Below are 15,468 nucleotides of genomic sequence, written 5' to 3' on the forward strand. Positions count from 1 at the left end.
AGCGTGTATTACCTTCACTACAAAAAGAATATTGCCTAGGCTAGCTGATATCCTAATCTTTCCTCGGTTTTCTTATTTTTGTATAGACATAAGGCAACTATATTTGTATATAACTATGCATAAGAGTTGGCTCAGTTGTACCAAGATGGACCAAAGTATTAGGGCAAAAATCTTCTGTATGTCTCTCTCCCTCCTCCCCTCCAGCCTTTTGTGTGTGTGTGTGAGAGAGAGAGAGAGAAAGAAAGACATAGAGAGAGAGAGAGAGATTGTGCTTTTAGCATTATGTCATAACTGACATTGTGCCATGTACTGAATAAACAGATTTAGAGTCAGACAGACTGTGGCAAACAGTAGCTTAATCACACATTATCTAAATAACTAGATAGCTTTGCTCGAGACATTTCACACGGCATCTCTGAGTTGCGATTTATTCATTTGTAAGATGAAAGTAATAACGCACATTTTGTAGCGTCAGATGAAAACTGTTAGCAAACAATGTGAGATAATTCTTAGTACTCAAATCTTATTCTCTTCTCCTCCCTTCCAGCCTTCACCAAATTACTTCCAAAGCTAATAATGGGCAGAGTGGGAGTAAGAAGGAAGAAGAGCGAGGAGCTGGGTGCAGCGGGAGGAAATCCCACGCTGGAGATACACATGTATTATCTAACACATTCACTCTATGGTCCTATTAAATTAAACCTTTTCCCTGGAGGAATTAAAATATTACTGTAATATGATTAAATATTTAGCCTAAAAAGAAAATCCCCTTCTCCTCTGGAGGTGATTGCAAGGAAGCAGGTTGGCTTGGTTCTCAGTTAAAATGAAAATGTTGGGGGACAGGAGAAATGGCTCTGACACTAAGAATTGAGCTAACTGTTCTTCCAGAGGGCCTAGCACTCACATACTGTTTCACGGCCACCTGTAACTCCAGTTCCAGAGGACCCAATTCCTTCTTCTGATCTCCATGGTCACCAGGCACATACATGGTGCACACACATACATGCAGGCAAAATACTCATGCACATAAAATAAATATAAACACCAGAAATTGTGGTTTAAGTGTGTGAGATATCACCAAGTCCAATTAGAAAACAAAATGCATTGTATTCCTGAAAGTTGGGAGGTAAAGATCATTAAATGTTGGGCATAAACACTTTGGGGAGGTAGGTAAGGTTGTAATGTGAGCGTATTCTGCACCACTAGGTTATACTCTTAAGCAATGCCTTTTTCTTTTGTCCTTGTGGCATAGAAAAAGGTACCACTATTACCTCCAATTTGCTATTCGAGAAACTGAGACCCATGGGACCCGTGACAAATTAATGACAGAGTCAGACTCTGATTTAGAACATCTGTATTCTATATTCTCCAATACACCCCCCCCCCGACTCCTTCTACTGTGCTTCATTCCTCCTTTCATTTCAGCGGGAGAAGAGTGAGCTGCACAACCCCGAGGCACAGAGATCACCTGGGTGAAAGCCCAAGCGATGACAGGAATGAGTGCTGGAACGCTAAGATCTAGGGACTGATGTCATGGGAAGGAAGCTGACAGTCCTCACTCCAATCCATTCAGATGCAGGGGATTCAATTTGTTCAACACTGGGCAGATACTTACTAAACATGTGCTCAATATCAGACAACTTCATTAGCGCTGAGGCCACCGAGGTAAAGAAATTACCAGTCCTCAGAAGTTTGAAACAGGAGGATTAGAGTTAAAGGCAACTGTCTGGAAAAAAATAGAGAGAAAGAAAGAAAGAAAGAAAGGAAGGAAGAAAAAAGAAAGAAAGAAAGAGAGAGAGAAAGAAAGAAAGAAAGAAAGAAAGAAAGAAAGAAAGAAAGAAAGAAAGAAAAGAAAGAGGTAGGTAAGTAGGAAAAGGAGAAGCATGAAGCTCCAAATCTGTATTAAAGGTTGCACAGTGCCCTCCTCCTTCTGAGAAAATATGCATCCACCAGCAACCTCTGAATGTGGCCTTACCTAGAGGTAAGATCTTTGTAGACTTGACTGGGGCCAGAGTAGAGAAAAGACCGTGCTTGATGAGAGTTTTGCTGCATCTAACAAGGATGTCCTTCTAAAAGACACAATGTCACACAGGGAGAAGGCCCTGTGAAGTTACGGGCAGTAACCAGAAGGATGTGTCTTCATGACAATGAGAGATTTAGGGGAAAGCAGAACGCTCTCTCAGAGGGCACCCCACTAAAGTCCTCACTGTTTCAGAGCACACTTGCATGCTGTTGTCATGTCCCCCAGATATCCCAGTTTTTCTTTATCTTTCTTTACCTTGACCAGTTTGTAGAGTCCCTAACTTTTCTTCATCACCTTGGAGTCTGAACTTGGTTCATGTTTTCTCAGGCTTTGAAGGTGACTATACAGTCCTGGGAAGAAAGCCTCTTTCTCCAGGCATCCTTCGGGAGGCATCTGATGTTGTCACGTGTCTCTGGTGATATTAAGGTGATATTAATTCCCATCACTCGGGCAAGTGCTGTCTGACAGACTTTTCTGCTATAAATTTATTCACCACTCATAACAAAAAGATACTAGTATCAGACTATGAAAATACCTTATTTCTTTTATCGTCATCATCACCATTATTATTTTATCATGTGGACACTGTGTATGAGCTGTGAATGTGTATGCGGGGTGAATGTGTCTGCATGTGCACATGAATGTGGGTGTATTTGTGCTCATGGGGGCTTGAGATTACCATCAAGAGTTTTCTCCGATTATTCTTCAAGTTATACATTGAGATAGACTCTCTCAATTGAAGCCAGTCATTGTGGATCAGACTAGTGTAGACAGCAATCTAGTGCTAAGATTACAGGCAGGCTGTCACACCCACTAGACATAGAAATGAGCTCCAGGGATCCGAACTCTGGTATTTAGAGTTCTCCAGAAAACATTTTATCCACTGAGCCATCTTCTGGCCTCCAAACATCCTATTTCTGTGTAAACTTAACCTATTAATTTTAGCATTCATTGATGGGTCTGGGCAAAACATTCTGGAACCAAAGACTAATGCATCAAGACTTGTCCTGTCATATTTCAAATGGACTATAAAGTTCTATGATTAAAGGGATGGGAAGAATAAACAAACAGGCAAACAAATTAGTAAACGAGAAAAGAGAGCCTATTTAAAGACCCATAAACATAAACAGTAGGGAAAATGGATTATTCAATAAATATTGTGGAGGTAATTGCTTATTTGCATAAGCATAAAGTTACTTCTCTATTTTTAAGTGTACACAAAAACAAATTCCAAGTATGTAAATACAAAATTAAATTTATACACTAGAAGAAATTATAGGAGACTAGTTATATAATCTTGAAAGAGAACATTTGGCTAAACATGACACAAAGCGTGAAGCCTTTCAGCATTGTTTGAAGTATTAAAACTAGAAACATATGCCGACCTATAGTTAAATTAATTACAGTATATCCATATGAAGGATAACAACACAGCTGTTAAAAAGAATGGGAGTGTTCTATGTGTTCTGATGCCTAAGAGTCGTGTCTTAATTATAAAGTAAAAATAAAATCATAAATGGAAGAATTCACCAAAGACCCATGGAAAAGTTCGGTTTCTTTAAGGATCCCAGAAAGAAAAAAATAACAAGAATGAAAGACAGTTGTGTGTGTAAGTTCAGAAACTTTCGCTAAATCATTCTGTTCCTGGCATTTTTATCCCATGGCAAACACAAAAATCCAGGGTCATTTATTCACAGTTGTCATAAAAAATATCATAAGAACTGGAGAGATGGCTCAGTGGTTAAGGTCAGTTGTTGGCTCTTGCAGAGGAGTGGAGCCCAGTTCCACTCACACGCATCAGGGCTCACAAGTGCTTGTAACCCCAGCTCCAGGGGGTCTGACACCCTCTTGTGAGTTATATGGGCGCCTGCACACATGTGCACAGGCACACATGTGCCACAGGCACACATGCATGATGGTGGAATTTAAGGAAGTCTTAAAGAAGATATATCAGAAAAAAAAGTTTGACATTTGGCTAGCTTGAATGTGAAAAAGCACTGATATAAGACAGAATAAAATAAAACATAATGCATAAATATGTATAATATTAACTAAGCAAAAAATGTGTAGGAGAGAGGACAGAAATATCTCCGATTTAAAAATGTTCATTTACTTCAGAATATTTGTTTTACTTATTTGGTGTGTTTGTGTGTGTGTGTGTGTGTGTGTGTGTGTGTGTAGGGAGATCCAAGCATGCCATGGTGAATGTGTGGAGTCCAGAAGACAACTTGAGGCAGTCAGATTCTTCCTTCCACTGACTGATTTCCAATGATTCACCTCATGTCACCCGACTTGGTTCTGAGCACCTTTGCCTGATGAGTCATATTGCTGGGCCCTTGAAGTAGAATTTGAACTGGCATGCAAAGATATGGGCACAGATATAGACTGCTCCATATAAAATTTTAAATACCAGAAAACTGAGAGCTCAAATGGTCATGTACTTGTTTGGGAGGCACAAGGCTATACAAATGAACAAACAGACAAAAAAGATGTCTTATGCTAACTATGAAAATAAACAATAGAATAAACTAAAGAAAAAAATCTAACAAAAAGTAGTAGTTCTTCCTCATGATGGTGGGGCTGCGGTCCATCCTGATATATTCCTTCATACTTTCCTTCATTGTATAAATTTTCTCCTCCATATTAATTTTAATGTCAGAAAATGATTATTTGTCTTAAAAAGAAGAAAGAATAACATAATTACTAGGAGTCTGTTTTTTTCGGGTGGGTATTATGTTCAATATTGTCAGTAGACTCACAGTCCCAAGACAGCAAAACAAAAACTGGCCTTTAAATCTGGAACAACCCATAAATTTGACAGATTCTGAAAGGCAGTAAAAATGATGTTAAGGGCTGAAAGATCATTGATGCCCTGGGGTTTGCACAGCACTCTTTTATAAGGAAAAATGCGATCATGATATTTTGAGTCAGTAGGACCAAGACCACCAGATGTGAACAAAAAAAAAACCTACAGAAACCAATGCTAAAAAGCTTAAAGAAGAGGAAACAGTGGGCAAATCAGAGTGTGTGCATGTGTGCATACATGTGAGAGTATGTGTACAAGATATGAGACTGTGTGCATATATGAGAGTGAATATATGTGTGAGTATATGAGAAAGTGTATTTGAGTGTGTGTGTGTGTGTGTGTGTGTGTGTGTGTGTGTGTGAGAGAGAGAGAGAGAGAGAGAGAGAGAGAGAGAGCACTTGGTTGCTTATTTTAAGTCTTCTTAGAGAAGTTAGGCACGGTGGCCCATGTCTTTGACACCAGGGCTCAAGAAGCAGAGGCAGGAGAATCTCTGTTAGTTTGAGGCTAGCCTTGTCTCCACAGTGAGTTCCAGCACAGCCAGAAATACATAGTGAAACCCTGTCTCAAAGTAGAGAGAGAAGATGAAGGAGAAGGAAGAGGAGGGGGACCAGGATGGAGGAGGAAGAGAGGAAGAAGGAGAAAGAGGAGGATGAAGAGAACGAGGAGGAGGCTGGTAAGAAAGAAAGTTATCACATGGCTAGAAAAAAAATGGCTTCTCAGGTGATTCCAGAATTCCTTAACAGCAAGCTTTCTTTCTACTTACGAATGTTCACTTTTTAAACATATGGAAATCAGTAAGAAGTCAATGGGGAGAAGCAGCATAGATGGCGAAGAACCCTGGCCAAACTGCAGATCCTCAGAGATGGAGATGATGATTCTGGATGTAGTAGGATTAGACATGTCAGCACTCAGTTCACAGATGGACTTGGGCACTCAGCATCAAGGGACTCTGAAAATTAGATTTATTCTGAGTTGGTAGCCAAATAAGACTGATGAGTGGATGTTACAGTGTCAGTATCTGCTCAATGCAATATTTTAACGTCTGCTACAAAGCATTCTTAGCTATTTTGTGCCAATGACTCAAGTCACTCTGGGACTACAGACAGCATGCCACTGTTTTTGGTGTTCATGAATCTCCTAGGTACATATTACCTAGTTAGCTCCTGTTCTTCCCTTTCTATATTTACCATCTAGACACTACTGTAATCATAGTTCACCTAGTTGCTCAAGTTGATAAATGTGGGGGGTCCTTTAAGCCTTACCCTAATTTCTCATATCATTATAATTTAAGTATGTATGCCACTCTAAAATTCAAATGGAAATTGCCTCTAAACTTTGAACAATGAACTTGTCATATGACATATACCTGCAGTCTCAACTTGCAGAAAGTAGGGGCAGGAGAATGGAGAGATTGAGTCCCTTGTAGGCTAGCCAATGACTTTCAGACCAGACTGAACCACATAACCAGACCCTGTCTCAAGAAACTTAAAACAACACAAAGAGAGATTGAGGGGTATAATTCAGAAGTAGAGTTCTTGTCTAGCCTGTGAGAGAGTCTAGTTCCAATTCCTAACAACTCAGGAAATAAATGAAATTAAAATTATAAAAAAAGAAATGAGTATATATCATGTATCCAATTGTGGAGCTTGAAGACTCATCTAGAAAACACTGATAGAGTTGAAGAGAGAATTGAGAAACCCTTATAAGATCACACTAATTGCAAAGTAATTGGTGCATATTGGTGTAGCTACAGAGTCTTGCTACGTAGCTCTGACTGGCTTTGAAACTGTGATCTTGCTTTAGCCTCCAGAATGCTTGGGTTATACCTGTGTGCTCTCATACCCAGATAGCCAGCTGCACATAATGTTGAGGAATCTTTCTTTTCTTTTTTAAAACAATTTAATTTAATTTTTATTTTTTTTAAAAAAGAAGACAAACTATCTTTTTTCATTATACATACCAATTCAAGTTCCCACTCCCCCCTCTCCTGCCATTCCTTCCACTTACCTCCCCACCCCACCTCTTATCTTCTCCTCAGAGTAAGGCACATCGCCTTGAGGAAGGTCCGAGGCCCTCCCTACTATATCTAGGCTGAGCAAGATATCCATCCAAAAAGAATAGGTTCCCAAGAAGCCAGTACAAGCAGTAGAGATAAATCCTGTGCCACTGTCAGTGGCTCCTCAGTCTGCCCCAGGCATGGAACTGTCAACCACATTCAGAGGGACTAGTTTGGTCCTATGCTTGTTCCTTCCCAGTCCAGCTGAAGTTGATGAGCTTCTATTAGGTCAGACAGTCTGTTTCAGTGGGTGAACCCTTCATGGTCTTGACCTCTTTACTCATATTCTTACTCCCCCTATTCTTTAACTGGACTTTGAGAACTCAGTCCACTGCTCCACTGCAGGTCTCTGCCTCTGTTTCCATCAGTTGCTGGATGAAGGGACTTCTCTTTTTAACAGCAGTGTTAAGGTTAAATTTCCTACATTCTGCTTCAAATGCCTACTTTATTCAAAGAGCACCCATAAGCTCTCTGTTTTTATGAACTACTTGTTCCTCTGGACAGAGCTATTCCATCTACTGTTTAGTGTGGTAATCTTTGGTGTGCTTGGCCTAGCCCTCCCAGGATGGAACTTCCTCCATATGAGTGAGCCGGGTAAATGTTTAGGACTCCAGTATTATCAGGATGTTCTCCCTAGGATAAACTTTGAGTGGAGTCAGGGTATAGACAGGAAGGGGACTTTGATCTCTTGAGTAAATTCCAGGAATTTAATCCCAGTGCTTGGTGCTAGAGGAAGACAAAGAAACCCTTATGGCTTGCCCTGTCCTGTGAAATACCATAGGACTTGCTTGGTAGCAGAGAAAAAAGGGAGTCCTAGCCTTATCGCCATGCCCACTGCAGGGGAATGTTCACTAGATTGTGGTGCAGGTCAGAGAGAGCTAGCCTCGGATCAGATGCCAGACTCACCTGTCATCCTGAGCTAGCCTCGGATCAGATGCCAGACCACCTGTCATCCTGAGCTTTAGCAGATGTTTTTCTGCATTTTATCACATTTACTCATTTATGTGTGTGTGAAATATTAGTTGAAGATATATTAAATTTGTCTATGCTGTTGAAGTTTGTTTAATGATATATAGATGGGTTACATTCTTTTATTTTGTATTTGTTTAAGTCTGTGAAGCTGTTTTATTTTGCCAGTCTAAAACACACCTAATTGATCTAATAAAGAGCTGAACATCCAATAGCTTGACAGTGAGTGATAGGTAGGGCTGCCAGGAAGAGAAAATAAATAGAAGGAGAAAAAGAGAAGAGAAGAGGATTGAGGAAAAAAGGAGAGGAGGATACTAGGGGCCAGCCACCAGCCACCAGCCACCAGCTATATAGTCAGACATGGAATAAGAACTAAAGAAAAGATGCACAGAAATTGAGAAAGGTAAAAGCCAAGAGGCAGAAGGTAGATGAGATAATTTAAGTTAAGACAATCCTACTAGAAATAAGTCAAGCTAAGGCTGGGCATTCATAAGAAAGAATAAGTCTCTGTGTGTTTATTTGGATGCTATTATTTACACTGGGTGGTAGACCCCCAAAGAGTTAAAAAAGGAACAACTGTATGTGTGTATGGGGAGTCATGCTTGTGCCAGGGTGCACATGTGGAGGTCAGAGAAACTTGAAAGAGTGGGTTCTCTCCTCCCACCCTATGGTCCCTAGGATCAAACTCCGGTTGTTGGCGTTAGAGAAAAGTGTCCTTACCCACGCAGCTGTCTCTTGTGCCTGACTTTATGGATTTATTTTTATGTACTGAAACCTGCAGGAATTTAATAACATTTGTACTTTAAATTTTTATTTGTTCTCAAGATCTAGTAATATGTGATTTAATACTATTGTGAGTCTGGGTATGATATGAAAAAATTAACATTTTGTCATAAAAGAGGTTTACGCTTCATGATTTTGTCCAATTCTGACTAATGTATTCTGAACATGTGTTAGGAGACATATGGCCTATGACATGCTAGGGTGTTAAACAACATGTTTTTACCTTAAAGGTAGCTCTTAACTTATAGTGAGTTTGCGCCAAGATATAACTCCATCAAAAATTTGTTGTTATTTTTACAAACGTGTGTGTGTGTGTGTGTGTGTGTGTGTGTGTGTGTGCAACTACTGAGTCTGCTTTTGTTGTTTGTGGATGTATGGTTTAAGGACTGACCACTTTATATATGATGATAGAGGTTAGTTCTCCCTCTCTCAGCAGCCATGAATAGCCTGTAGTTATTTGTCCAGTGATATTTTGCCGCTTCCATCTTAGCGTGTCCATCGGTACTACCATTGTTCTGGTATTGCTTATGAAGTCATTTCTCAGAAGTACCATGCGACTGCAGACTTCCTGTTATTCTTGCTACCACACCTTTTTGTCTCCTCTTCTGCCATATTCCCTCAGCCATAAAATTCAGATCTGTGATGCGGGTATATCCATTGTGGGTAGGTTACTCACATTCCGTTAATCTTTGTATTCTGGAGTGTGTGTGTGTGTGTGTCTGTTTTCTGTGAAGAGAGGTTTATTTGATGAAAGATGAAAGCTACACTCATCTGTTGATGAAAGGATAAGATTTAGACTATGGTAAGGTCTAACAAGTGGCAATAGAAGTTTCATCTTTAAGGTCTATGACCTGACAATTCATGGTAAGCTTTCTGTTTTTTGTTTTTTTTTTTTTTAGTACCAGGCATGATTTCCCTCCTGTTGAGTGGACCGGAAGTCCAATTAGACATCTGTTGGTTTCCACCAACATGTGAGTGTCAGTTATTGGACCTTTATGGGTATATTGCCTCCCTGGTCATTGTTACATCCTATAGGCGTTGCAGCTAGGTAGACCTATTAACTACTTCCCTCCCTTATTAACTTGCATGTCTTTTTTCTAGTTCTATGGGAGTTAGACCACAGGAAAGAGACTTCCAGGTTAGAGTCAGTTGAATCTTTGAGCCCTGTATCCTAACTGTCTTCAGCAACAGGAGCTAACCTTCAGACCCTGAGAGCCAGCGGCGGGCAAGAGCAGGAAGAACCATTGCCATTTCTACCTTCTGATTTCTGGACCCGTGTATGCTGACTCGGAGTACCATACTGAACATTGAATCGTAGCCTACAGCATCTCCTCTAGGTTATCTTGCGAGTCTCCTTCAGCATTGGTACACTGTAGATGTAAAGTAGCTAATATTGTTTTGGTATGAGATGTCCCCACGGGCACATATGTGTAACACTTTGGTCTCCAGCCATGACACACTTTTGAAAGTTTGTAAAATCTTTGGGAGATGGGACCTAGCTGGAGAAAGTTGTTCCTGAAGAGGGTACGGGGGTTACAGGAGGGCATGGGCAATTATAGTTTGGCTCTGTTTCCAGCTAGATCTCTCTGCTTCCTGCTCCTCAGAGATACGAGACTTCCACAGAGCCATGTGCAAACACCAGTGCCGTGGACTCCATGGCTTCAGCCGCCATGTTTTCAGTGTGGTGGACTACCTCCCCCAAACTGTGAGCTGAAAGAAACTTCTCTTCTCTTAAGTTGTTTTGGTCGGGCGTACTCTTCTTAGTGGTATGTGGAAATTATGGCTAGAACAGGTGTTTTTGAACTTTGGGAGATACTGGCAAATAGTCTTCCAAAGTGTTTGCACTCCAACTAGTAATAAAGAAGACATTGGTAGCACCATTTCTGTCAACACTTGACACTGCCAGTTGTCAGTCTTTTTAATTTTATCCATTATTGTAGGAATATGATACCACATCACATCATAATTGAATGTGCATTTTTCTGACTAATGCCTTGAGCGTCTTTCATTTATTCAATTTTTTTTGGCCACTCATGTTTCTTCTTTTGAAACGTGTTGCTTTCTTAAGATTTCAACAGACAGAAGTTCTTAATCTTAATTTTAAGTTGCCAGTGTTTTCTCTTGTGTTTTAAATATTTTGTGGTATATTTAAAATCCTTTGCTTTCTTAAGACAATGAGGGTATTTAAAATGTTTCATTTGTAAACTTAATTGGTTTACTTTCAAATTTAGATCTGTTAGTGACCTTCATTTTTGAAACAGTACAAAGTAGGGGGTCATTTTTACTGTTTTTCCCCTACAAGTATCAACTGATCCAGACAAGATGTGTTCTGTTGGCACCTCTATTTAAAGTTGTACGGGAAGTCCTAGCCAGCAGACAAAATAAATAAATAAAAGTTATAAATATCAGAAAGTAAGGAAGTAAAGCTATTTTATTCACATATGACATGCTTTTGCAGGTAGGAAATCTAAAATACTGAGAAACAAAATATTCAGGTTAACATGTGAATTAATAAAGACACAAAAACACATTATGTATCTATGTGATATCACTAAGTAATTCAAATATTACTATTCGTGGTAGCATCAGATCATCAAACACTGAGGAATAAACAAAGATGTGTTCTACTTCCACCTCGGTAAGAACAAACTGCTAAAAGAAATTTAAGACACCCAAATAATTTTTGAGATGTCACATCACATGTGTAGGGTTTCTTGTTTCATTTTTTTTTTCTGAACCTGTGCTTTCGAGATTTCAGTTTTCTCTAACCAGTTAGGGAGTCACGGCAACCCCAATAAAAACCTAGAACCCGTTTTGGGAAGACAGGGGGATATTTAGTGTAAATACAAAGAGAAAAAGAAGTTCAAAATGAAAGCAAACTTATGACACTTATCTGGTGGGGTATTGAGGGTTCATCTGCAGTGTTAGTGAGTAGGGGAGCGTGGCTCTGGCTCAGGAATAAAAAAAAAAACCCGAAGAGTGGGAGGAGCTGGGTGTCTAGGAACAGACCCCCCCTCCGCCCATACACACACACTTTGTGATAGAGTTCTTCTGCAAATCAGTGGAGAAATGGAGAAAGAAGTCTTTCCAACAAATATAGGATATCATTATAGAAACAAATTAATTAAATTCATTCCCAGGAAGATGATTCGCCTGAATTGGAGCATAAGGGAATGGACAGGAACACACTTGCATGAGACGGGGAGGGACTTGAGTTCTAGGCTTGGTATGGTGGCCATAGTTAACAATACTGTACTGTGGTGTAAACATTTGCTGGGAGAGTACGTTTTAAGCATTTTCAGTATCAAAAAGGGAACTATGTGAGATCACTCATATGTTCATTAGCCTGGTTATAATAACATTTATAAGATAGAAGTATTTTCAAACATGCTGTACACTGAGTAGATACAATTTTTATTTTTGTATTCTTCCTTGATTAACCTCAAATAAAAAGAAAATACATTCACTTCAGGTGCTAAGGCAAGTTTCAAGCATGAAGCCAACGCTGATAAGCATATTCTAAATCCAATTTCTTTTAAATGGAAATATATAACCACTTCATACTAATACTGTCATAGGCTCTGTCATTTAATTAAAACGGGGCTTTTTCAATTTAAACTTCATCTACTTGCTGTCTCTTTTTGTATATGGCCCCAGACATATCTAATAGGAACACATACTTCCTGGTTAAAAAAAATCCTAAGAAAATTTAATTAAATAATGCTTTTGTTTATGTATGATTTTACCAACTGTGAAGGTTGAAAGCAAATACACATGCAATTAATGAACAAAAGTGTCTATCTTCATGGAAATAAACCCTGGCTGAATATTCAGTATGGCAAGACACAGATCCAAATCAGCATTACTGGCTTTCCAAGTTTCTCTAAGAGCGGAAAGCGTTATATGCACGGTAAAAAAAACCCGCTGCAGTTCATAGCAGATGAGAGTCTTGCATCTGTGCTGAGGTGTTTCTGATGGTCTCATTGGTGCTGCGTGGCCTCAGGGCAAGTACAACGCAAAAGACACATGCTCCTTTGCTCAGCTCCAAGGCTGCAGTGAAGCCGCCTAGCTCAATGCTGGCAAACGCTGCGAGAAATACCTTGGATTCATTATGCCTTTGATTTTGAACTACTTTCTGCGGTTGTTATGCATTCAGAAATCGTTTACGGTTGCCTTTTTTCCCCCCTTAACTGGCCCACAGCTAAAGAAGCTGTGATTTAGGATAATCTTTCTTTGCCAAATCTTTTTTGGAAGACGTAATTCATCAAGCGAGATGTCTTCGTGCAGCTCTCTTTTGGATGTTTGACTAGGCTTAGATTTTTGTAAAGATCATAAAAAATTCTCAATTAATCCTCAATAATATTTGAAGTGCATCCAATCCATCAAATGATTAGTCTCAAACATCAACAGAACAAGACCATAAATGCAGAATTACAAACTGTAATCCTTGCACACCATTTGAGCACTCATCACTTAATTTGCTCTGCTCCTCCCTTGCTTTCTTAGGCATGGGTTTCCCTCTCTTCCTGCCTGTAAACTCTGGTTGTCCTAATAGCCATGTACTCACAGCCTTGAACAGCTGAGCTTGAAACTGAACAAGTACAGTTCAGTTGTTGAGTGCTCCGTGCAAGGGTGTATTTAGCCACTTCTCAATAGAAGGGATCGGAAACAAAGGGCTTATTTACAAGGAAAGTACAGTATTATTGAAAGAAATAAATTGAGTCCCAAATTCGTTCTTCAAGGGCTCAATATTTGCAAAATCTCACTGCTGGTTGGTTGCAAAGACAGAAACTGCATTCTATGTTGACGATTCTTTTGGACTTACTATCACATCTATCACACTATGATTGAGTTCATTCGTCCTCTGTGTGTGTGTGTGTATTATATGCATGCACATATAATTATTTGTAAATTCAGTTGTAACTTCTAATCTGGATAATAGCTTGTTTATAATAGAAACTGCAATGTGTTAGTGTGCAGTCAGCCAATCCAGGGATGTGGCATTCCACATACTTTTAATCTTACTGTTTCATTATGATACCTTGTCTATCAAAATTTATGTTATTATCATTACCTCAAAGAAGAAAGTGTTTATAATTATCATTTTAAATTAAAACATAATTACACCACTTTCCTCTCCCTGTCATCCCTCCAATCCCTTCCATTCCTGCTCCCTCACTCCCTTTCAAACTGAGGGCTTACAATTCACAAACAGGGTGGAACCTGCCTGAATGCCCCTTCCCTGAGTCCTGGTTTGCATGGTACCAGAAGGTACCTTGTAAACTTCCAAAGGAGGGAGACAGTCAACAGTCTTACCCAGCTATACTGCCTATGAACCACATCAATGCCCAGCATGGCACAATAATCCCAAAGGTGCAGTACTGTGACAGTAACCAACAGCTTTCTAGTTGGACTTAAGACCTGGTGAATGAGAGAGAAAGCACGCCTGGTATTAGAAACCTAGCCACTCCTCAGTGCTAGGGAAGTCACGGTTATTGGAGAACAAACTCTAACCACCAATTTGCTAACTCAGCATAATCCTTAACAATTATCCACAAACATTTGTCCTTGAATGCACAGGTAAGTACAGTCTTTACCCCTGGTCAGAAAAATCTCTCTTTGCAATAGACAGGGATGATGACAAAAACCAACAACCACTCATAATGCAGCTGTGGAGCCCAGTCCCAGTGGCTACATCTGTAAAATACTCCAGCACCTAAGGTTCAGGTAACATTGTGGAAGAAAGGGCAGAAAGACTGTGAGATCCAGAGGACCAAGGATTTTACAGTGAGATTGATGTCTTCTAGTAATAGCACAAGCTATGCCTATAATGTGTCAGCAACATGACAAAACTGGCAGAGAATGGCCCATGAGGCCCCAACTCTATACAAAAAAGCCATAGACAACCAAAGAAAGCTGGGAGAGGGAGCCATGGTATTTCCTAAGGAAGAGCACATGAATTAGTTATCGGGTACCAAATGGTCAGCCCTGAGAACGAATGGTCAACCCGGAGTACAGGAATCTATACACTGAATAGGTTATATTTAGGAATATATCCATATATTCATATGCATTATATAATTATATATGCATTAGTGAAAAAAAGAGAACAAAATTTTGAAGGAGATTGGGGAGAGGTATGTGGGAAGATTTGGAGGGAACAAAGAGAAAGGAGAAAAGTAATTAAATTATGATCTCAAAGTTTAAAAAATAAAATTTAATAATATTGTTTAAAAATGATGGCTTATTTCTATTATTATTGATACACATGCCAAGTTCATAAATATATAAATACAACCATCTGAGTTCATATATTGTAGTTTGTGGGCATATGATTTTAGAGTTGACTGCTTAGTATTAGCTAACCTATCAGGGGTTAAATATCTGAGGGAAAAATCTAATTTTTCTTTACTTAGCAGTCATTGGTTGCTGTAGTTCTTTGTCTGGAGGTGGTACCATATGAGATTTCCCTTTTCACACCAGTTTATAATACGGTCACTGTTCAAGGTTTGTTTTGGCAGCCATATTGTTGGGGCATAGTTTTTCTGTCATTTCTCAGAGAAAGAATCTCACAGCTGATTTCTTGGTCTCTGGCTTTTATGATCTTTCTGCTCCCTCTTCCTCCATGTCCCCTGAGCCTTGAATACAGGGGTTATGTTGTAGATGTATCTGTTGGATAGGTTGTACTCGGGATCTGTGGAACTCTGTATTCTGACCTATTGTGTTTCCCTGTAATGGTCTCTATTTGCCATTAAAGGAAGCTTCTTTGATGAGGGGTGAGAGCAAAATTTTATCTTCTCTTCAGCGTTGAACTTTGAACTGTGTCAGTGGTCA

The sequence above is a fragment of the Myodes glareolus genome, chromosome 9 (genome assembly GCF_982192425.1).
Source record: "Myodes glareolus chromosome 9, mMyoGla1.1, whole genome shotgun sequence".
Classification (NCBI taxonomy): Eukaryota; Metazoa; Chordata; class Mammalia; order Rodentia; family Cricetidae; genus Myodes; species Myodes glareolus.